The sequence below is a fragment of the Saimiri boliviensis genome, chromosome 9, assembly GCF_048565385.1.
Source record: "Saimiri boliviensis isolate mSaiBol1 chromosome 9, mSaiBol1.pri, whole genome shotgun sequence".
Taxonomy (NCBI): domain Eukaryota; kingdom Metazoa; phylum Chordata; class Mammalia; order Primates; family Cebidae; genus Saimiri; species Saimiri boliviensis.
Window position 1 is genome coordinate 30608658 of NC_133457.1, and position 24226 is coordinate 30632883.

General features: G+C 43.2%; 1 protein-coding gene and 1 pseudogene across 10 annotated transcripts in view; both read left to right on the forward strand.

Annotated features, from left to right (window-relative positions):
- Positions 1 to 24226, forward strand: part of GPR160 (G protein-coupled receptor 160) — a 59165-nt gene that overhangs the window by 13169 nt on the left and 21770 nt on the right. The window lies entirely within an intron of this gene.
- Positions 16357 to 16487, forward strand: LOC120368400 (U4 spliceosomal RNA; annotated as a pseudogene).

The window sequence follows — 24226 nt, forward strand, 5'->3', positions numbered from 1 at the left end:
ATTTATCAAGAGTTCATTGGCCAAAAAAAAGTTCATGGGCTGGGTGTGGTGGCTCGCATCTGTAATCCCAGCACTTCGGGAGGCTGAGAGGAGGGAGGTTTGCTTGAGGCCAAGAGTTCAAGACCATCCTGGGCAACATAGCGAGACTCCCCCATCTCTACAAAAAGAAAATAGTACTAATAAAATGGGCCAGTGGGGTGGATGGGCTTGAGTGAAGCAGTTCCAGGCTGCATATGATTGCACTGCTGCACTCCAACCTGGGCAACAGGGCAGGACTCTGTCTCTTAAAAAAAAAAAGAGTTCATGGTAGTCTTCACATATGTTTTTGTTTTTTGGTTTGGTTTGGTTTTGAGACAGTTTTTTGCTCTGTTGCCCAGGCTGGAGTGCAGTGGTGTGATCTCGGCTCACTGCAAACTTTGCCTCCTGGGTTCAATCGCTTCTCCTGCCTCAGCCTCCCCAGTAGCTGGGATTACAGATGCCTGCTACCATGCCTGGCTAATTTTTGTATTTTTGGTAGAGAAGAGGTTTCACCATGTTGGCCAGGCTGGTCTCCCGCTCTTGACCTCAGGGGATCCCACCTACCCTGGCCTCCCGAAGTGCTGGGATCACAGGTGTGAGCCACTGTGCCGGGCCCACACGGGCTTTTAATTCTGACAATTGTCTCTAGGGTTGGGTATTATCAGCTCATTTTGCAGGTGAAAGTTGTAGCTAGAGGTTAATAGTCTTTGAGGTCTTACAGCTAGTAAAAGTAGAGCTAAGATTCAAACTCGGCTCTGTCAGATTTGACAGTCTGCATTATTTCTGGCAATTTCACACTCTTTAGCAGGAAGCAGAGCAACACGCCCAGTAGTTTCGTAGTCTAGGCAAACTGTCTCCCTACCACACCCTTCTGTCCTGGTGACAGACAGGGGGCATGGGTCACACCCAACCAACAGATGTTGTCGGACCAGCATACAGTTTAAAACATTGAGTCAGTGTTGAAAATTGGGGAATTTCAAATATTCTGCCCTAATGATTCCCAAAGGCAGTACTAGAGCAGCTGCCTCTTTAGGGAAGGGGGGTACATTCTAGTCCCCTCAACCCCAGCCATCCCTAAAGTAGTCCCCAGCCCTGAGATTGCATGTCTTTTTTTTTTTTTTTAAAGGTAAGAGATCTTTGTCTGTGTCTCTACCCCAAATGGAATAACAAGATAGGTGGAGAGGCTCTTGTTGCAAGAGAAATGGGACAGAACATACTCCTTTGAGGAAATGAAAGGAGTAACCTTGCGCTTAGTCTCGGTGCTTCTCTGTCAGACCAGTACAAGCCGCGCTGGCAGTGTTTCCCACGCTGCCTATTTTTCTTTCTCGCTTACCCGGAACATAAGAGTCGGATACCCGCTGCAGTTTGACAGGGATGGAGTAGGTGTGGGCAGGCCTCAGGAGGGAAAGGGAGTGCCTCCATCTCCCACACCATTAGGTCTTTGTGAGTAGGCAGGTGGGGCTCGTGCATCTTGGGGGTTTTCCAGGGTGTCCTGCAGGGATGGGGCACCAAGAAGCCCTTGCATCCCTCTCCTTTAAGCACCCTGACTCTGGGACCTGTGTGGATCCTGAGGTTGTGCGTCAGCTTTCTGTAGCTGCTCTGAGCTGGACCCCAGCCACTCTGAGGGGTTCCTGCAACTCGCAAAGGGCCCCTCTCCCCTGTCCTTCTCTGCCCACCATTCTCCGGCTGATGACAAGTTAACTCCTACACACTGCTGAGCACTCCTCCCCGCTACACCCCGCAGAAAGCTCTGCAGGGATGAGGAGCTGAGGTGCCTGCATAGACCAGTCTTCAAGGGCTTTCGGTGATGCAATTCCCAGGGTGGCTTAATTTCCTTGCCTTGAAACTTTCAGTTAAGGGTCACGGGACAGATGGTCTCACCTCCGTCAATAGCTGGAGTTTCCTGACAGTTGAAGTTTCTCTTTAGATCTCTCTTTCCTTCCCATGAGTTCCACATTTTCTTCCCCTGTGTGTGTGCTGCATAGAATGAGAAGAGCAAATACCACAAACGTGAACCTTGTGGAGTGGTTTTGAGGACACGTCAGGTGCCGTTGTGGGCCTTTGTCACTCGAGTGGTCAGTCTAGGTGTGTATGTGAAGGGACAGCACATAAACAAGGGCTCCGAGTGAAACACCTTGTTTTGGCCGAAAGAAGTGAGTTCAGAGGCTGACACGTTTATGTTTTGTGAATGCGGGACCAGCTCCTTGATGGGATCCTTTCTGGAGAATTCTGGAAGTCAGGTTTGTGGGTGTGTGTTCCCTCAGGTGATGATTAACCCCTTGTCAAGGAAGAGCAGGTTGATTGATTATTAGCCAGAGCAAACAGGGTGAGGCAGGGCAGGGCGGTCTTGAGTGTAGACTCAGCTGGATCACGGCGTTTCATTTCTGGTTATTCCACCATCTGTAGGACCTTGATTCTCTTTTTTTTTTTTTTTTTTTTTTTTTTGAGACGGAGTCTTGCTGTGTTGCCCAGGCTGGAGTGCAGTGGCACAATCTCGGCTCACTGCAACCTCCGCCTCCCTGGTTCAAGTGATTCTCCTGCCTCAGCCTCCCACGTAGCTGGGACTACAGGCGTGCCCCACCGTGCCCAACTAACGTTTGTATTTTTAGTAGAGATGGGGTTTCACCATGTTGGCCAGGCTGGTCTTAAAACTCCTGACCTCGTGATCCACCCACCTCAGCCTCCCAAAGTGCTGGGATTACAGGCGTGAACCACTATGCCTGGCCTTGACTCATTTTTAAAACCTCTTTGTACCTCAGTTTCCGCTGCGCAAGATAGAAGTAATAATAATACATACATCACAAGGCTGTGACAATTCGATGGCACGTCAGGTGCTTGTAACGGTGCCTGGCGTGGAGTGGGATGTATTGTGAGTTCGCTATTGTTGTTGCTGTTGTTAGAGCCTTGCTTCCTTTACTTTCACTTTCCTGGGGGAATTTCCCCCACATGATGTCAGAAGAAATACCACAGGGAAGAAATGCGTCCCAGCTCTGACCTCGATTGTTGGAGTGAGCCGTGGTCTGCCCATCGGGGTTGCCACGTGGCCTCAGGGAAATATTCTCCATGACAGATGCTAACAGGGTGTTTGATGCAGCAGCAGCTTTGGAACTGATGAGACCTGGGCCACAGCTTGTGCCGTTGAGCCAGGGCTTTGGCTTTGTTGTTTGGGGATTAAAATCTCCGCTGACTGTGGAAAGGAGTTGGAATCCCCTAGCATTCGTGTGGACACACACTCCACCCCTTTATGAGAGAGCAGACTGGTGTTAGCTGGGACACAGGAGTCCCAGCCTCAGCTACGCCACCGCCTGGCAGGGGTTTAAGGCTAGGTCTTCTGGGCAGCCAGTTCCTCCTCCGTCACCTGGAGATAAGCATATCTAATAGGAACGTTGTGAGGGGCTAACAACCTTTTATGAAATCCTGACACAGATACAGTGAAGTACAATGTCTGACTTTCCCCTTAGTAAAATCACAGAACAGATACATTGAGAGGCTTTTTAACTTGGAAAAGTAAGATACATGCTGTTAACTCAGCTTATTTAATATTTTATAGCTCTTAAAGGGGCTGTCTGTGGTTTGATCTTTAAACTAGCAATGCAGGTTTCTGTGTGTTTATACTTGCTTCGATTCCCACTTGGCTGACTGTCAGGAGAGGTACGGAAGTGAACCCAGTTCGGGCCAGAAATGAGACCTCGGAATGGCCTTCATTTTACTTCCTCAGAGAGGTAACATGAGTTCTTATTCTTTAACCCCTTAAGTAATTCTGAGGAGGGAGTAAAAAGGGAGATTGATGGCTAAGGTGTTCCTGGGAAACGGAAAGCATCCATGGTGTCCAGAGATGCTGAACGGAGAGCCAGTGATCTGCTCCAAGCAGCAGGGCAGAGGTCTCCCCTGCTGACAGCTCCTGCCCAGTCCCCTTCAACGAGGGGAGCGGGAGGAAAAGAGGCAGTATGCTTTGGAGTCTCCCTCCAGCCCCAGGTGCAGACCCAAAGCCTCAGAGTCCAGCCTAGCTTCACCTGACCCTTCGCCCTTCCCCTGCACCTTCAGCCAGGCGTTGCAGTGAGAAGTCTATACCCGCCACACCCTCGCCGCCTCCCCAGCTGGGCCCAAACCTTCTCTCTCCTGCGCAAGCCCCGCAAGGTTTTCTCCTCTTTCCATGGCCCCTGCCACTTTCCGCTGCTGCCCTTGCCTCCGGATCCTGCCTGCCTTCAACTTTACTGTATTCTGGAAGGTTTAAACGGAAGAGTCTTTCATGACCCACCATCCAAGGATCTGAAGGCATGACTTAGGATTTGGTATATTTCCTTTTTGTTTTGTTTTTTTATCAATTTAAAAAATTTTAACATTTTATAAACAATTCATTCTATGTTAGAATTTTAACATAGTTGCTATACTTTGATTAAAATTTATCATTGCGACCATATCAAAAAGATACCGCATGCATATGTTTATCATAGCACAATTCACAATTGCAAAGATATGGAATCAACCTGAGTGCCATCAACCAGAGTGGATAAAGACAATGAGATGTATATACACACGCTGTAGAATACTTTTCTTTTGTAAAAAGAACAAAATAGTATCTTTTGCAGCAAACTGGATGAAACTGAAGGCTATTATTTTTTTCTGGGACAGGGTCTTGCTCAGTCACCTAGGCTGGAGTGCAGTGGCACAATCTTGGCTCACTGTAGCCTCCGCCTCCTGGGTTCAAGTGATTCTCCTGCCTCAGCCTCCTGAGTAGCTGGGATTACAGGCACCCACCATCATGCCTGGGTAATTTTTAAAAATTTTTTTAGAGACAGGGTTTCACCATGTTGGCCAGGCTGATCTCAAACTCCTGACCTCAGGTGATCCACCCGCCTCGGCCTCCCAAAGTGCTGGGATTACAGGTTTGAGTCACCACGCCCGTGAAGGCTATTATTCTAAGTGAAGTAACTCAGGAATTGAAAACCAAATGCCATATGTTCTCACTTGTAAGTAAGTGGAAGCTAAGCTAGGGGTACACAAAGGCATACAGAGTGATATAATGGACTGGAGACTCAAGGCGGGGACGGGAGCAGGATGAGGGGTGAAAAATGACCCGTCAGGTACAATGTACACTACCTGGGTGATGAGTACTCTAAAATCCTAAACTTTACCACTATACCATTCACCCATGTAACCATATTCAAGTGTCAGAAGTATTCGTCCTGAAGGCCACCACCTTACCCGTCACAGTAGGCTGGCATTGCTCACCTCTGATCTGTGACTATACATACATTTTTCCTATTTCCCCGATACTGGGATGTACCACTGTGTCTACCGCTGGTTTGCACCCCCTATCTCCCTTGATGTAAGACTGATGACAAGAGCAGGCTCCCCGCAGGAACACCGATTCAGGGGTCGGCAGGATGCCATCTCACCCTCCTGTGAGAAAGCCTGCTCCACACAGCTTTATCTTGCTCCTGTCCTTTAACAGAATATCGTCAGCATTTTTTTGTTACTTAGTTTTTCTCTCAAGCTGATCTTTCATGGCTGCAGGTGGTAGTCCATCTTATGACTGTATCATAATTCATTCAACTCATTCCCTATTGTTAGACCTTAAATTGTTTTGATTCTTCTGGGGACGGGAGTTCTATGCACTATTTTAAGTATGCTGAAGCAAGCTGCTTACGCAGTAAGTATTTCCTTCAACCCAGGTTATTTCCTTATGATAACCAGAGTGCAGACACTGGGCCAAAACGCAGGAACGTTTTTTTTTTGTTGTTGTTGTTTTTTTGAGACGGAGTTTCGCTCTCGTTACCCAGGCTGGAGTGCAATGGCGCGATCTCGGCTCACCGCAACCTCTGCCTCCTGGGTTCAGGCAATTCTCCTGCCTCAGCCTCCTGAGTAGCTGGGATTACAGGCACGTGCCACCATGCCCAGCTAATTTTTTGTATTTTTAGTAGAGACGGGGTTTCACCATGTTGATTGACGAGGATGGTCTCGATCTCTCGACCTCGTGATCCACCGGCCTCGGCCTCCCAAAGTGCTGGGATTACAGGCTTGAGCCACCGCGCCCGGCCAACAGGAACATTTTAAACTCTCCTTCACATGCCCTAGGAGTATAGGAAGTGCCTTGACGTTGTACCCTCCCAGACACTGGGTAGTGTGGGCTGTAGACAAACTCCAAGGAGCAGGATCATGCCTCATTCACGTCACACCTCCAGGCCTGGTGAGGGGCACTCTGTGGGGACCTGGGGCAATGGAAGGGAAGTGATGGAAGGATGGGCAAGCTGCCTGTGGTGGCGGCGCTCCTTTCCTCCTGGCCCGAGTCCTGAGCCACAGGAGATGTCACTGACCAAGCAGCAGCTTTCCTCAGGGTGTGCCCACATAGTTGAGCCTCTCCTCCCGGCACCAATCTTCCTGTGGCTCAGGAGCCAGAGCGGGTTGTGGAGGCCTGAAACGACCACTTGGTGAGTCTGGAACCAGCCGGACCTGATTGCTACCAAACTTGTTTTCGCTTCACAAGTCTGAGACTGTTAGGTTCTTTAAGACTTACTTCTACTCGCCAGCAGCCCAGGAACCTGATATTAAATAAACTTTATTCTGAAAGGTACACTCAGAATATCACTTTTCTTTTCTTTTCTTTTCTTTTTTTTTTTGAGACAGAATTTCACTCTTCTTGACCAGGCTGGAGTGCAATGGTGGATTCTTGGCTCACTGCAACCTCCAACTCCAAATTTTTATAAAAATACAAAAAAAAAAAAAAAAAAAAAGCCAGGTGTGGTGGTGGGCGCCTATAATCCCAGCTACTCAGGAGGCTGAGGCTGGAGAAGAATTATCCTGCTAACCCCATCTCGACTAAAAATACAAAAAATGAGCATCACACCTGGCTAATTTTTTTTATATTTTTAGTAGAGACGTGGTTTCACCATGTTGGCCAGGCTGGTCTTGAACTCCTGACCTCAGGCGATCCACCTCCCTCAGCCTCTTAAAGTGCTGGGATTACAGGCGTGAGCTACCACACCCAGTTGACGATAACATTTTTAAAAATTGAAACAGCAGTGTTGTATATGTGATTGAGTCACAATTGGAACTTTGATACCTGGAATAAGTTTTTCACCCTCCATAACAATTTTTGGAGTAAATAAGTGAATTAATATACAATGAGTTTGATTCTGTTTCATTATTTACATATATTAAATGTATTTTTGTCTGTATCATGACATAATTAAAACACTTAAAAATGAGTATCAAGCCGGGCGCGGTGGCTCAAGCCTGTAATCCCAGCACTTTGGGAGGCTGAGGCGGGTGGATCACAAGGTCGAGAGATCGAGACCATCCTGGTCAACATGGTGAAACCCCGTCTCTACTAAAGATACAAAAAATTAGCTGGGCATGGTGGCACGTGCCTATAATCCCAGCTACTCAGGAGGCTGAGGCAGGAGAATTGCCTGAGCTCAGGAGGCGGAGGTTGCGGTGAGCCGAGATCGCGCCATTGTACTCCAGCCTGGGTAACAAGAGCGAAACTCCGTCTCAAAAAAAAGAAAAAAAAATGAGTATCAAATCATTCGTCACCCATTTATATTAACTCTTTGACGTGGACAACAGAAACACACACCTGTACCTCCTGAAAATTCGTGTGATTTATTGACGCTGATTTGTCTAGTAGTATATCTTTTGGGGGGCATTTTAAAATATTTAAACATTTGTTGAGGTACAGTAAAATGCACAGATCTTAAGTGTTTAGTTTTGATAAATGTATGCACCTATGTTTTAAACAACCATTCCTGTCAAGACGCAGCATTTTCATGCTTCAGGCAGTTCTCTCACGGCCCTTTGCAATCAGTCCAGAGGCACTCACTGTTGATTTCCAGCACCATCAGTGAGCTTTGTCTGTCTTCAACTTCATATAAATGTAATATGGTATACAGCAGAAGAAAAGTGGCTGCTTTGTTCAATATAATGAGATTTATACGGTGTGATTCCATAGTTGTTTATTGGTAAATAATATTACATCCTTGAATATGCTATAGTTTAGCCATTCTCCTTTGATGATCATTTGGGATCATTTGTGTTATTTCCAGTTTTGTGCTATTGCGAATAAAGCTGCCATAGCTGGGCATGGCAGCTCACGCTTGTAATAGCAGGACTTTGGGAAATCAAGGTGGGAGGATCGCTTGAGCCCTGGATTTCGAGACAAGCCTGGGCAACACAGCACGACTCTATCTCTTAAAAAAATTGTTATTAGCCAGGTATTGTGGCAAGCACCTGTAATTCCAGCTGCCTGGGAGGCTGAGGCATGAGAATCACATGAACCAGGGAGGCAGAGGTTGCAGGAAGCCAAGATGCCGCCATTGCACTTTAGCCTGGGTGACAGAGTGAGACCCTGTCTCAAAAAAAAAAAAAAAAAAAAAAAACTGCTATGAACATTCTTGTACAAGTCTTTTTAAAAAAAGTTTTATTGAGGTATAATTTATATGCCATAAAACCTACTCATTGTGTACAATTCTATGATTTTTAGTAATTTATAGATTTGTAGAGCCATCACCACAATCCAGTTTTAGACTTTCTGTCACCCCTAAATTTCTCTCTGCCAGTATATGATCAGTTCCCACCACTAGCCCTAGATTGAACTTCTGTCTCTTGCCTTGTCTGGGAAATTTCAAAGAAGAATGTTGGGATATGTAGTTTTTTGTGTCAGGCATCTCTTACTTAGCACAGCATTTTTGAGGTTCATCCATGTTGCAGCATGTGTCAGTGGCTTGTTCATTTGTGTTGCTGAATAGCATACAGTTTTATAAACGTACTACATATTATTTCTCCATTTGCCACTTGAACATTTGAATCATTCCCAGGTCTTGGCTGTTAATGAATAATGTTGCTATGAACAAGGTAATTTTGCTATCTGCAAGTGTTAATATGGACCTTATTTTTATTTCACTTGAGTAGATTTGTGGTATAATTGCAGAGTCATATGGTAAGTTTATGTTTAACTTTTTTTTTTTTTTGAGACGGAGTTTTGCTCTTGTTACCCAGGCTGGAGTGCAATGGCGCGATCTCAGCTCACCGCAACCTCCACCTCCTGGGTTCAGGCAATTCTCCTGCCTCAGCCTCCTGAGTAGCTGGGATTACAGGCACGCGCCACCATGCCCAGCTAATTTTTTGTATTTTTAGTAGAGACGGGGTTTCACCATGTTGTCCAGGATGGTCTCGATCTCTTGACCTCGTGATCCAGCCCCCTCAGCCTCCCAAAGTGCTGGGATTACAGGCTTGAGCCACCGCACCTGGCCTATGTTTAACTTTTTAAGAAACTGCCAAACCATTTTCCAAAAGCGGCTGTACAATGGTAGAGTCCCACTAACAGTGTATGAGGGTTCTCTACATTCTTGTCAACATTTGAAATTGTTAGTCGTTCTTACTCAAGATATTCCAAAGGATATGTAATGGTGTCTCACTGCAGTTTTAATTTGCATTTCTCTAATGACTAATGATGTTGAATTCCTTTTCATGTGATTATTAGTTACTTATATATCTTCTTTTGTATTGGATATTTGATCTATATCCATATAGATATAGATATATATCATCTTCGATGAAATGTCTAATTACATTTTTTGCCCCATTTGTAAATAGAGTTATTTCTCAGCATCCTCTTATTGAGGTTTAAGAATTTTAAGATATATTTCTGGATGCAAATTCTTTATCAAATATATGGTTTGGGGCCGGGTGCAGTGGCTCATGCCTGTAATCCCAGCACTTTGGAGGCTGAGGCGGGTGGATCACCTGAGATCAGAGTTCAAGATCAGCCTGCCTAACATGGTGAAACCCCGTCTCTACTAAAAATACAAAAATTAGCTGGGCATGGTGGTGCGTGCCTGTAATCCCAGCTACTTGGGAGGCTGAGGCAGGAGAATTGCTTGAACACGGGAGGTGGAGGTTGCAGTTAGCCAGGATTATACCACTGTACTCCAGCTTGGGCTACAGAGTGAAACTCTATCTCAAAAAATAAAAAACAAATATATAGTTTGAAAATATTTTCCCCAAACCCATGACTTTTTCCCTAATGGTGCCTTTTAAAGAAAAAAGGAAGTTTTACATTTTGGTGAAGCCTAAGTTGTTGTTTTATGGTTTGTGTTTTTAATCTCATGTCTAATAAATACTTGCCTAACCTTATACAAGACTTCTTGTGGACATGTTTTTGTTATTGTTGTTGTTGTTGTCACTTTTGAAATAGAGTCTCTGTCACCCAGGCTGGAGTGCACTGGTGCATTCTCAGCTCACTGCAACCTCCACCTCCCAGGTTCCAGTGATCCCCCTGCCTCAGCCCCCCAGGTAGTTGGGATTACAGGTACGTGCCACCATGCCTGGATAATTTTTGTATTTTTAGTAGAGATGTGGTTTCATCATGTCGACCAGGCTGATCTCGAATTCCTGATCTCAAGTGATCTGCCTGCCTTGGCCTCCCAAAGTGCTAGGATTACAGGAGTGAGCCACTAAGCCTGGCCGACATGTTTTAATTTCTCCTAGGTAAATATTTAGTAGTAGAAGTACTGGATCATAGGATAAATGTATGTGGAAATGCCACACTATTTTCCAAGGGGATAGATGATTTTATACCTCAAATGCAGTATATGAGAGTTCTAGTTGCTGTACATCTTTCAATATTTGGTAATGTTGGTCTTTCTGATTTTAGTCATTCTGATGGATGTGAAATTATACGTCATTGTCATATTAATTAGCTTTATCCTGATAACTAATTATACTGAGTACCTTTTTGTGTGCTATTGACTATTTGTACATATTCTTTTTGAAGTGTCTTTTCAGTATTTTGCCCATTTTTGTTTGAGTAGTCTTGTCTTTTTGCTATTCATTTGTAGGCAGCCTTTATACATGTGGTCCGGTACACAAGTCTTTTGTTAGATATATGTGTTATAAGCATTTCTCCCAGTTACTACCTTTTTCTTATGATGAACAGAATAATTTTAATGAGTTCACTTTATCAATTTTTTTCTTTTGTATTCGGCACTTTTTGTGTTTTGCTTGAGAAGTCTTTACTCCAGGATCACAAACATCTCCTTTGCTTTCCTTGTAGAGTCTTACCTTTTATAGTTAGGCCTGTGATCTCTCCTGAGTTAATTTGTGTTAATGGTGTGGGTGGGGTTAAAGTCCTTTTTTTCTTTCATACAGTTACCCACTTAGTCCAGCACAATGTGTTGAAAAGACTTTCCTTTCCTCTGTTGAATTGCATTGGTACTTTCTTATAAATCAAGTGGACTGGTTTGAACTCTCTTCTGTCAACCTGTTTGTTCTTAAGCTGATTGTCTTGAGTTCTGTAATTTATAAGTCTTGAAATCAGGTAGTGTAAGTCCTCCAACTTTGTTTTTTGTTTTTGGCTATTCTGACCTTTGTATTTTCATATACATTTTAGCATCAGCTTGTCAATATCTTTAAAAAAGTGCCATAAGATTTCTAGAAGAAAGAAGAAAATATATTATATATATATATCTCAAAGAAAAAGGCCCAGTTGGATTTTGATCAGAGCTATATTGAATCAGCTAGTCTGAGGAGAATTGCCATGTTAATAATATTAATCTTCATATCCATGAACATGGCATATCTTTATTAAGGTCTCTAGTGTTTTTTTTTTTTTTTTTTTTTGAGACTGAGTTTCGCCCTTGTTACCCAGGCTGGAGTGCAATGGCGCGATCTCGGCTCACTGCAACCTCCACCTCCTGGGCTCAGGCAATTCTCCTGCCTCAGCCTCCTGAGTAGCTGTCTAGTGTTTTTTTTTTTGGCGGTGTTTTGTAGCTTTTAGCATTAACATTTTGTAAATATTTATAAAAATGTATTCCTATTTTGTGTTTTGGGGTCTATTGTAAATGATATATTTTACTTTTTGATTTTTGTTGCTATATATAGCAATGTGGTTTTAAACATTGAGCTGTGATCTTACTAAATTCATTTATTACAGTAGATTTTTGGTAAGTACCTTAGGATTATCAATATACATAAATATCATCTACAAGTAGTTTTATCTTGTTATTTCTAATCTGTATGCCTTTCTTTTATTTTCTTGCCTTGCTGAATGGGCTAGGATATCCTAAAATGTTGAGTAGAATTGGTAAGGGCAGATACCCTTATCTTGTTTCCAATTTTAGGGGTAAAGCGGTCAGTCTTTCACATGTAAGTATAATGATAGCTATAGATTTTTTTATAGATGTTTCTTAGCAGGTTGAGGAAACCTTCAATTTCCTACTTTGCTGAGAGATTTTTATCATGAATCGTTATTGAATTTTGTCCAAAGATTTTTCTGCATCTCTCAAGATGGACATATGCTTGTTTTCTGTATTGGTAATGTAAATGGATTTCTGTTTCACCTGTTGGCAATTTCTCCTCACTTCAAATCAGGGAAAAGACAACAATAGCCCATTTCAGTTTTTATATATTTTTTAATTACTCAGCTTTAACACTTGAACATCTTGGCATTGTTCATGGAATATACGTTCAGGAACACGCTTTAGACAATTTGAATAAGACAATTTCCATAAAATATTTTATAAGCTAAAAATGCTCTGTGTGTGTGTGTGTGTAGGTTATTTGGCTTGAGAGCCCTGCCTGCCCAAAAAACTTCTCTTAAGCTCTCATTAGTCTCATGCTTAAAAAAAAAAAATCTGTCTTAAAAAAAAAAAAAAAATTAAAAAATTGGCCGGGCATGGTGGCTCAAGCCTGTAATCCCAGCACTTTGGGAGGCCGAGGTGGGTGGATCACGAGGTCAAGAGATCGAGACCATCCTGGTCAATATGGTGAAACCCCGTCTCTACTAAAAACACAAAAAAAAATTAGCTGGGCATGGCGGCACATGCCTGTAATCCGAGCTACTCAGGAGGCTGAGGCAGGAGAATTGCCTGAGCCCAGGAGGCAGAGGTTGCGGTGAGCCGAGATCGCGCCATTGCACTCCAGCCTGGGTAACAAGAGCGAAACTCCGTCTCAAAAAAAAAAAAAAAAAAAAAAAAAAATTAGTCTTGTTTAAGTGGAGGCTGTTGAGGGGGCAAGGTACATGAGCATAAGAAAGAAGCCCATCCCATGCAGAATGGTCCTCTGAACCACAGGTACAAAGGCCCTGAGGTCCCAGAGTTATCCAGAAAATGGTGTCTTCAAAGTTGCTTTTGCCAGACATTGAAGCAGATTGCAGGGCCTAAGAGAACATCATCACTTTCTGGCAGAACAGAAGGACTGAACTGCTCAGGTCAAATCACTGTGGTAAAATTTACCGAAAATCTATCATCTTAACCATTTTTAAGTGTACAGATCATGGCATTAAGTACATTCACATTGTTGTGCGACTGATACTATATTCATCTTCAGAACTTTTCATCCTGTGCTGAAAACCTGTACCCATTAAACAATAACTTCTCATTCTCCCCTTCTCCAGCCCCTGGCCACTGTTTACTTTTTGTCTATGAATTTGACTACTCCAGGTACCTTATATATGTGGAATCATACGATATTTGTTATTTTCTGTCTGCTTGTTCACTTAGTATAATGTCTTATGGGTTTATCCACCTTTAGCATGTATCAGAATTTCCTTTTTTTTTTTTTTTTTTTTTTTTTTTTTTTGAGACAGTGTCTTGCTCTGTCACCTGGGCTGGAGTGCAGTGGCCCGATCTTGGCTCACTGCAACCTCTGCCTCCCAAATTCAAGTGATTCTCCTGCCTCAGCATCCCTAGTAGCTGGGATTACTAGCATCTGACACCATACCTGGCTACTTTTTGTATCTTTAGTAGAGACAAGGTTTCGCCATGTTGGCCAGGCTGGCCTCGAACTCCTGACCTCTGGCGATCCGCCCACCTTGGCCTCCAAAAGTGTTGGGATTACAGATGTGAGCCATTGCGTCTGGCCAGAATTTTACCTTTTTAAGGCTGAATAATATTCTACTGTATGGGTATAAATAAAGTCAGTCTTAGGAAATGTGTATGTTACATTTCTGAATCCCGAGAGAATGGAAACAAAACAGGTAGAATGGTAGTAGAGCGAGCTGGCATAGTTCTGGGATACTGTCATGAAAGACTTATGGGAGAACGGGACCCTGGCTGATTGGGCAGGTTACCCCTGACTGTGTGATGGTGAGAAAAGGGATCTCCCTTAGGTGGTTGGTCTGGTTCACTTTCTCAGCAATGATGAATAACCCTGGTTTCAGAAAGCATGAACAGCTAAGCATGAAGCATATCATAACCTCTCTGATGGTTGAGTCATACAAGGAGCCACCTTCAGAAGCCAGGGATGGAAAGCAGGGTCTCAGGGACTAGTGAGCACTGATTTCTGATTGCTGCTTTCCAGATCGTTGCATGCTTAAGCCCTTTATTTTCCTTAAGACATGATAATCACTGAGAACCAGGAGAACCAGGAAGCAATCTCTAGTTCAGATGTTCTTTTGAAAACTGTTTTTAGGCTGGGCGCGGTGGCTCACACCTGCAATCCCAGCACTCTCAGAGGCCAAGTTGGGCAGATCACCTGAGGTCAGGAGTTGGAGACCAGCCAGGCGTGGTGGCCCCATGCCTGTAATCCCAGATACTCGGGAGGCTGAGGTGGGAGGCTGAGGCAGGAGAATCACTTGAACCTGGGAAGCAGAGGTTTTAGTGAGCTGAGATCGCACCATTGTACTCCAGCTTGGGCAACAAGAGTGAAACTCCATCTCAAAAACAAACAAAAAAACCCCACTATTTTTGAACCTCTTCTGTAAACATGTTTGCCAAGCAGTCAGCCCATAAGTATCTGAACAACTTCTGTTCTTGTAATCCTTTATTGCTCTTATTAATCCCATTCCCTTATTTATTGGTTTTTTAAACATATATTTCTATTTATTGATATTGTTCTTAAAACTCAGTACCTGGATGACTAGTATAAGGTATGCAACTCCTTTCTCCTTAATTCTGAACTTTATACTTTATTATCTGTACCCGCCAAAATGATGACGAGGTGAATATATGTAAAGAATTTGCAGTAAGTAAAATACAATCACATTTTAAAGGAGAGTTATGTGAAATATACATCACCAGGGCTGGGCGCAGTGGCTAAAGTCTGTAATCCCAACACTTTGGGAGGCCAAGGCAGCGGATCACCAAAGGTCAGGAGTTCCAGACCATCCTGGCTGACATGATGAAACCCTGTCTCTACTGCAAATACAAAAATTAGCCAGGTGTGGTGGCATGCACCTATAGTCCCAGCTACTCGGAAGGCTAAGGCAGGAGAGTCGCTCAAACCCAGGAGGTGGAAGTTGCAGTGAGCTGAGATTGCACCACTGCACTCGAGCCTGGCGACAGAGCGAGACTCCGTCTCAAAAAAAGAGAAGAAAATATATATCACCAGAATACTAATTCACAAGGAAACATAAGGCATTGAGTAAAATTTAATGGTAGCCTTATAGAAAAATGAATCATGTCAGTGTAACCTAATTTGTTTTCAAGAAGATTTTAAGGATCTGGGGGAAGCAGAGGACATAATCTTAACTTTCTCATGCAGCTGATTTCATTATGAATGACATAATCAACAGCAACCCAGCAAAACAGAGGTTAGCTCACATGATACCACAGTTAGATGGTGGGAAGGTCACACAGAGACATTATCAAGGATATGGTTCCAGTGTGGGATAAGTCATCATTTAACCTTTTAGAGGTCAGTCAGGGACCCGTTCTGTTTAATCAGTTTCAATCCATAACTGGTGGCAATATTAGGGTATACATTTGTGTTCAAGAAAACTAGAAACAGAAGTCAAAATAACCTGTATTAATGGGGTACAGTATTTATGAAGTGGACAAAATCAAATGAAGGCTAATTAAGTTTGTAAGTAAGAGGTTCAAATAGAATGATTGGCTTCGTGCCTTTTTTGGCAGAAAAAGCCCACGGGCCATGGTGAATCACAAGGTAGTTGAATCATTATAATATCTATAATGTAGGTGTATGCAGAATATCACATTTCATGCATCAGTGCTCTGGTCAATACCTGTTTGAGACTAACAGCATACAAATGATATGGTGAAGTCATTTCACAACTGACAATACCAAGACTTCTGAGAACTGTGTTTAGCTTGAGTACATATGAGGCAAAGAGGGTCTTACAAAATGTATATAGGAGCCACAAGAGAGCAAGACAATGATTTAAGTTGAGACATCTGGTGAAGATGGCACAGGAGTTCAGGCTCCAAACACCTAGCAAAGGTAGTTATAATATAAAAAGGGTGACCAAATAAGTATAGTCGGGCTGTAGTCATTCTAGTCACCTAGAAAGTAAGCTGAAATACAAAGGGATAAGCAGGCTCAAGCTGCAGGCCTCTCCAGCAGGGGCAATCAGAACTCAGGTTCCTTAGAATAAAGGGATAGAGCTTTGTGCAGTGGCCATTTCATAGCCGGTGAGGTTTATCTGAGTCACTTGCTAATTGAAAACTTTTCTTAATACTCATGATGACTTGAAATATGGCTGTCATTGGCAACTTTTGAGACTCGATGGCAGGCGTCCCCAAACCACGGCCCGCGGCTTGCATGCGGCCCCCGCCACACTTCAGGAAGGGGCACCTCTTTCATTGGTGGTCAGTGAGAGGAACTCAGTATGTGGCAGCCCTCTAACGGTCTGAGGGACAGTGAACTGGTCCCCTGTGTAAAAAGTTTGGGGATGCCTGCTCTATGGAGACTGAACTTAAAACTAAAAAACAAATTTAAAAAGATGGGAATGTAAAAGTATCCACATGAGCTGATATCAAGGAGTTGGAGCCAGGCTCCAGGGAATGTAAATTGGGAAAATAAGTCTCTTCCATACCTCTAAGAAACACTGGCTACACTGAAATCAGGGACCACAGTGCCCTCCCTCCCCAGCCTAAGAAAGAGGGCTGGAAAAGACGGCTTACCTGGAAGGAATGGGCTTCTGGGAGTTCGAGAGACAAAGACATAGCTTCAGAACTGGAAGCTGAGCCAAGCTGCTTTCTCGGCCAGGACCTGGATCCGCGGGATCCGCAATAGCACTGCTGAGCAGGAACACACAGTGCCATTTTGAGACGTGGTTTGGAAGAAGTTTTGAGAGACCAGATGGAGGGACTGAAAGCTGCCTGGGAAGGGAGGGAGAGGTGAAAACATAAAGCAGTTGAAAACTCCTACTCAAAATAAGCTTGCAAAGCAAAACTTTAGAATACATGAAGACATAAACGGAGAGTTCAAAATGTGAACGCAAGTTCAAGCAAGACATGAACTTACTAAAAGTGAAATTAGCAGTTGGAATTTCTGGAAATGACAATAAAATAAATATGTTTACAATTCTTAAGATGAATGAAGGCTTACAGTAGATAAAAATGATGAGTTGAAGCAAGGCGGAGGGAAGAAACAGAACCAGTCAGAACTGTGTTGCATTAAGTAAAATGGGCTAAAATACTTCAAAAAGACCAAAAATGCAATGGGTCAAATCCGGTATGAGCTTACTTCTCTCATGTAGCAGGCCTGGGTGGGTATTTCAGGCCACTGGGTGGCTGCACCCTTAGGGACCCAGCAGACAGCACCCACATGGCTTTCAGAATTGCTCTGCTTGCCCACAGGAAGGAGTGGGCAATAAGCTAGGCCAGAAGTGGTCTCTCTCATGTCTGCTCAAGCCCCACTGGCCATACCTAACTGCTGGGGAGCCCGGGAAATAGAGGCCAGCCACGGGCCTGGGGAAAAGCAGCAAAGGTAAAATGGAGAATAAGTTTCTACCGTACCTCTAAGAAACAGTGGTTACAATGGCAGCAGATTTCTCAGCAACACAAGAGAGTATTATCTTCTACTTAGAATTCAGTACTCCTTAAACCATCATTCAAAAATGGTGATCATCAGTCCCTATGAAGGAAAAATTGGCAGTATCCAACAATTATGTAAGCATTCACCCTTTGACCTAATGGTCTCACTTCTAGTAATTGTTCCAGAGGAAGCACCTCCACAAAATAACCAAGAATATGTACAGAAGGTTGTTCATGGCTCCATTATTTGCAGATAGAACAAATTTGGTAACAACCTGTATGTCCACTCACAGAACTCTGGCTGAATAAACTACAGTATATCCATGTAATGCAGCTATAAAAACAATTACTGGGCTGGGCGTGGTGGCTCAGGCCAGGCGTGGTGGCTCACACCTGTAATCCAAGCACTTTGGAGGCCAAGGCGGGCGGATCACCCGAGGTCGGGAGTTTAAGACCAGCCTGACCAAGATGGTGAAACCCCATCTTAAAAAAAAAAAAAAAAAAAAAAAAAAAAAAAAAAAATACTGAAAAAAGAAAGATATTCAAACAATTTTTTTTTTTTTTTTTTTTTTTTTTTTTTGAGACGGAGTTTTGCTCTTGTTACCCAGGCTGGAGTGCAATGGTGTGATCTTGGCTCACTGCAACCTCTGCCTCCTGGGTTCAGGCAATTCTCCTGCCTCAGCCTCCTGAGTAGCTGGGATTACAGGCATGCGCCACCATGCCCAGCTAATTTTTGTATTTTTAGTAGAGACGGGGTTTCACCATGTTGACCAGGATGGTCTCGATCTCTTGACCTTGTGATCCACCCGCCTCGGCCTCCCAAAGTGCTGGGATTACAGGCTTGAGCGACCGTGCCCAGCCCCAAACAAATTTTTTTTAAAAAAGGGAGATAGCTGTGAAGTGCTTTCTAGGATGTTTTAAGGGGCAATAGAGTCACCAAAATATATATCTAATGTGCTGCCTTGTATGTAAGATGGAAAGGGAAATAACCACACATATACTCAAACCGGAAATAAATGATAGGGAGGTGGAGATTAGTGGAGGAATAAGTATGGAAATGAGACTTTTCTGAGCATATGTTTTTATAGAGTTTTGATTTTGAACTATGAATATTTTACTTTTCAATTATATGAAATTAACATGAAATAAAAAATAACACAAAACAAATCCTGTCATTGAATGTACAAAGAGAAACTAATAATCAAAATACCATATCAAATTGATTACATAAATACAAAGGAAAGAATTCAGATAACTTTTTAGCAGAGTACTCAGACCACACAAGCTTAGTGGAATATAGCCAAGGAACAGAAGGAATGGGAAATGTAGGCTTTATTTTCGTGGTTCCTTGTTGGCAGTGCCATCAGCGTAGTAACTCTGAAATTACTTAATATGTTACGTAGTTTGAACAAATGAATCAATATACTAATGTCCTTGGGAACCAGGTTCTTTTTTGTTGTGAATTTGAATACAGAGCTGGAGCCTGCTTCCTGCTGGGACCCTTCCTGATCCTTTAAGTTAATCTCTAATTTGTTATTGGTGATGCTTCCTGCCCCTTTTTTTCCTTCAACTTTTATTTTAAGTTCAGGGGTACATGTGCAGGATGTGCAGGGCTGTTACACAGGGAAACTAGCGCCATGGGGGTTTTCTCTATGGATCATCCCATTGTGTAGGTGGTAAGCCCAGCATCCATTAGCTACCCTTCCTAATGCCCTCTCTCCCTTACTCTCCCCTCTGACAGACCCCAGTGTGTGTTGTTCCCTACCATGTGTCCATGTGGGAACCAGATATTCTTGCTGTGGAAGATGATCTTTCAAATATGTATTTCACTATTTCACAAATACTAAAATAAGGTGAGGAAGAATGCTGTGATGGTAGCTTTGCATTGGAGGTATCAGTGCGCCATCCAGATTCTAGTTTCAAAATACCGTATTTTACTTAAAAAACAGGGCTCCTTGAAAAAAATGACCCCAGGTCAACGGAAGTACAAGGTACCAAAGCAAAGCAAATGCTTAGCAACTGGGATGGTCAAAGATGCAAATGGGAGCCAGCCTGAAGGAACCCTGACAAGACAATTTGGAAAATGTTAAGCATTCCAAAGAAGAATGATGGCAGTGAATTATAACACACTGAATAGAAATCAATCAATCCATAATGTATTTCTAGAAAACAACTGCTAGCTCATGAAAGCAGAACGTATCATAGAATTAGAAAATTACTATTTTACAACTCCCAGTGTGGTGATTAATTCTGTCAAGGATGAGAAACAGATGCTGAAACCATCAGGTGAAACTTTGTTATGGAACGGATTAGTCTAACAGTTTCAAAGTATTAATTGCAAAGGGAAAAGGTCCTCTACAATAGGAAAATGGATGAGGCGAGGTGGCTTACACCTATAATCCCATCACTTTGGGAGGCCTAGGAGGGAGAATTGCTTGAGGCCGGGAGTTCAAGACTGGCCTGGACAACAGCAAGACCGCATCTCTACAAACAACAATTTTAAAAAATTAGCTGGGCATGGTGGTGCACACCTCAGGAGGCTGAGGTGGGAGGATCACTTGAGCCCAGGAGCTCCAGGTTACAGTGAGCTATGACTGTACTACTGCATTTCAGCTTCAGCAATGTAGTGAGACCTATCTCAAAATAGTAACAGCAAACACCTCCTTTATCAAGTGACCAGTAATGAGACAAATGACATAATGGAATATATCATCTAGATGGTGTTCTTGCCAGAAATGTTTCATATTGAGAAAACAAAATGAGACAAATCAGGATTATGTGATATTTTACAAGACAACTGACCTAAATGCTTCAAAAATGTCAGTAGTGCCAGGCACAGTGGCTCACGCTTGTAATCCCAGCACTTTGGGAGGCCCAGGAGTGTGGATTGCTTGAGGTCAGGAGTTTAAGACCACCCTGACCGACATGGTGAAACCCTATCTCTACTAAAAATACAAAAATTACAAGGACGTGGTGGTGCACCTGTAATCACACCATTGCACTCCAGCCTGGAAGACGGAGTGAGACCGTTTCTCAAAATCAAACACCAAAAACAAAACAAAACCTCAGCACAGGATTAGAGAGAGCCAAAAGTGAACTAGGAAGCTGGGCGAGTCTCCTCTCTCCAGTGGAAGAGCTGGGATGTGTCCCCCACACTCCCGACGCGGTCTAAGGAAGACACTGTCTCCCAAAGGCCTGGACGGGATGCTCCAGGCTCTCGTTCTCCTAATGTCTGGACAGGCACTCTTTGAAGTGTATGAATATATTTTTAAAAGGTTTGCCAGTAAGGTAGTCTTCCTCATGCTTTCTCAAAAGCTTACTGAGCCTGTGGCCCTGAGCACAGGCAGTCATAGGTTTCCTCTTCCACCGCTGCTGCTTTTCTGGGCACCTGGAAGCATCAGGGTGTGCAGTCAAATTAGACGTGGGTGGGGAGTGCGTGGCTTGCCTTCCTTCCTGGGCAGTTTCCTGAAACTGGGCTAATTTTTTGTAGAAATGTGAACACTGAATTTATTAAAAAATAATTTTAAATTATGGGCTGGGCGCAGTGGCTCACGCTTGTAATTCCAGCACTTTGGGAGGCCGAGGCGGGTGGATCACAAAGTCAGGAGTTCAAGACCAGACTGACCGATATGTAACACTCCATCTCTACTAAAAATACAAAAATTTGCCAGGCATGTGGCCCATGCCTGTAGTTCCAGATAACTCAGAAGACTGCAGCAGGAGAATCGCTTCAACCCAGGAGGCAGAGGTTGAAGCGAGCCAAGATCATGCCACTGGACTCCAGGCTGGGGGACAGAGCGAGACTCAGTCTCAAAAAAAAAATAATAATAATAAAAATAACACACAGAAAACAACTTACATGTACATGTCTTGAATGAAGTGGCTGTGTTTTTTTGGGGGGGAATTGCTTTCATTTTTGTAGAAGAAATTGAGAGATTGAGAGGTACTCTATTCTAATCAAAATTAGAGATTTGTAGTGGGTCCAGAAATTACTTACTTAACAACCACCCCCTACCCTCCAGTTTTCCTCTTGTCCTGCTGGGTTGAAAGGTTCAGAGCTGCTGTCAAGGCCTTGTGTTTGTCAGATGCCCGTGGCTCCTGCCGGGTTGCAGCCGTGAGCTGGGGGATGAGCCCACAAGCCCAGACACCCACCTCCTGCAACCTGAAATACAGCTGTCAGCCTCAGAGAAAGGGGACCAGGCAGGGCTCAGCACCCCTGGGAATCCAGGAGGAGGCCAGGGTTTTCTCCTGGACTGTCAAGGCTGGAGGGGTAGGGGGCTGCCTCGTCCCTCCCTACACAGGACTTATTCTTACTGAGTGAGACTCAGGAGTCGTGACCTGGTGTCTCCTGCCCACCCTGGTAAATGTGAATGCAGGCAGGTATGAGAGCCTGTCCTCGCCTTGGATTCCCCCACCCCGGGCCACATAAAAGTGCCACCTAGGAAAGTCTCTTCCCCCAGCCCCTGCTAGCCTGTGAGTGGTCAGTCGAAGAGGATCCGACCAGAGTGCAAATGTGAGATAGTGTCTTGGTTGTACCTGTTTGTGGTTTAGCTTTCTATTTAAACAAATAAGGAAATAAACTCAAAATATTTGTCATCTTGAAATAAAGTTGAAAAAAATTAAAAAATAAAGTTGAAACAAAATTATTTTAAATAAAATTTTATTTGAAAATAAAAATCAATGTCGTATACATACTACAATTACATTTCCTTTCTAAACAACCTTTTAATTTTCCCTTGAGTTGTCTGTCTGCCTTGTTTTCTGTGTACTTATCACTAATTCAACCACAGACTCTCCTACTGTGTAAATCTTTCTGGAATGTTCAAAGGTATTTGGAATTTCCACCCTCCTGGAGAAATTTCTCCCATAGCCATGTGCCCTATTCTAATTTAGATCGTGCATTCCGGATCTGATGCCTAGAGAATCTTCACCAACCTCAGAATCCTCGGATTGTACTATGCATGGTTTTTCTTCTCTTCCAGTGCCTCCCATTTCCTGGACCGCATGTATTTCTCTCCTAGTTTATTCCTCATTCTGATGACGTATGCCTTTCTTTCACTGGGTTCCTAAGAACTTCATACGAAAAAACATTTTTTAGTATGTGGCTTCATTTTATACCGACACTTAATTAACTATTTAGTTTGGTGTAGAATTCTATGTTGGAAATTTTATTTCATTAAATATTGAAAAGCTTTTTAAAGTAAACTCAGTGCTTAAATTGTTTGAAGTGCGCCAATTGGTAGATAACTTGATTTTTTTTCCTTACTCAGTGTGTTTAATTTTTTGAATACCAAATACATTCGCATGTTTAGGAGAATGTTCATAGTAGGAAAGTACGTATACTGAAGTCTTCATCTCATTTATGACCCCATCTGCCAAGTTCCTACCCCTATAACCACTTTCTTTAACTTTTTTTTTAAAGAGATGGAGTTTTGCTGTATTGCCCAGACTATGCTCAACCTACTGGGTTCAAGAGATCCTGCCCCAGCCTCCTGAGTAGCTGGGATTATAGGCATGCACACATGCCCAATGCTAACTTTTAAAGTGTCCTTCCAGGGTTTCTTCATGTATATATAGAAGATTACTTGACTCTATTCTTTTTCTGCCCTTTTAAAATGCGAATTGTAGTGTATTTCTTGTTCTGTTCTGTGTCTTGCTTTTTTCCCCTTTAACAATGTATCTTGGAGACATGTCCATATCACTACATGGAGAGTTCTTCATTTTTAAAAGAGAGCTGCATAGTATTGCACTGGATAGATGTGCCATAATCTGCTTAATGGCTCCCTATTGATGGACATTTAAGTTTAAAATAAGTTGTTTAAGTTACAGTGTTCCAGTCTTTTGTTATTATAAACTACCTCCATGAACACCCTTGTAAACACTTAATTTTGCACACATGCAAGTAAATCTATAGGACAAATCCTTAGAAGTGGAGTTTTGGCTCACGGGACGTATATGAACATTTGTAATTTTGATACATATTGCCGGATTGCCTTTTGCAGGAGTTGTACCCGTTATATTCTTCAGCCCCACCAGTGGTTAAGAGTACCTGTTTATTCTACAGCCCCACTGGAGATATTGTATGAACAAATTTTGGGGTTTTGCCTATTGTTTATAAGGTGAACAGTGTAGTTTAAAGTTCCGTTTTTCTCTTTTATGCTTTACTTATTTATTTTTTTGTGACAGAGTCTCACTCTGTCACCAGGCTGGAGTGCAGTGGTGTGATCTCAGTTCATTACAACCTCCACCTCCTGGGTTCAAGTGATTCTCCTGCCCCAGCCTCCTGAGTAGCTGGGACTATAGGCATGTACCACCATGCCCAGGGAATTTTTGTATTTTTAGTAGAGACGAGGTTTTACCATGTTAGTCAGCAGAGTCTCGATCTCTTGACCTTGTGATCCACCCACCTCAGCTTCCCCAAGTGCTGGAATTACAGGTGCGAGCCACTGTGTCTGGACTCTTTTATTCTTTTTAATTGATTTTTTGAGTCAGAG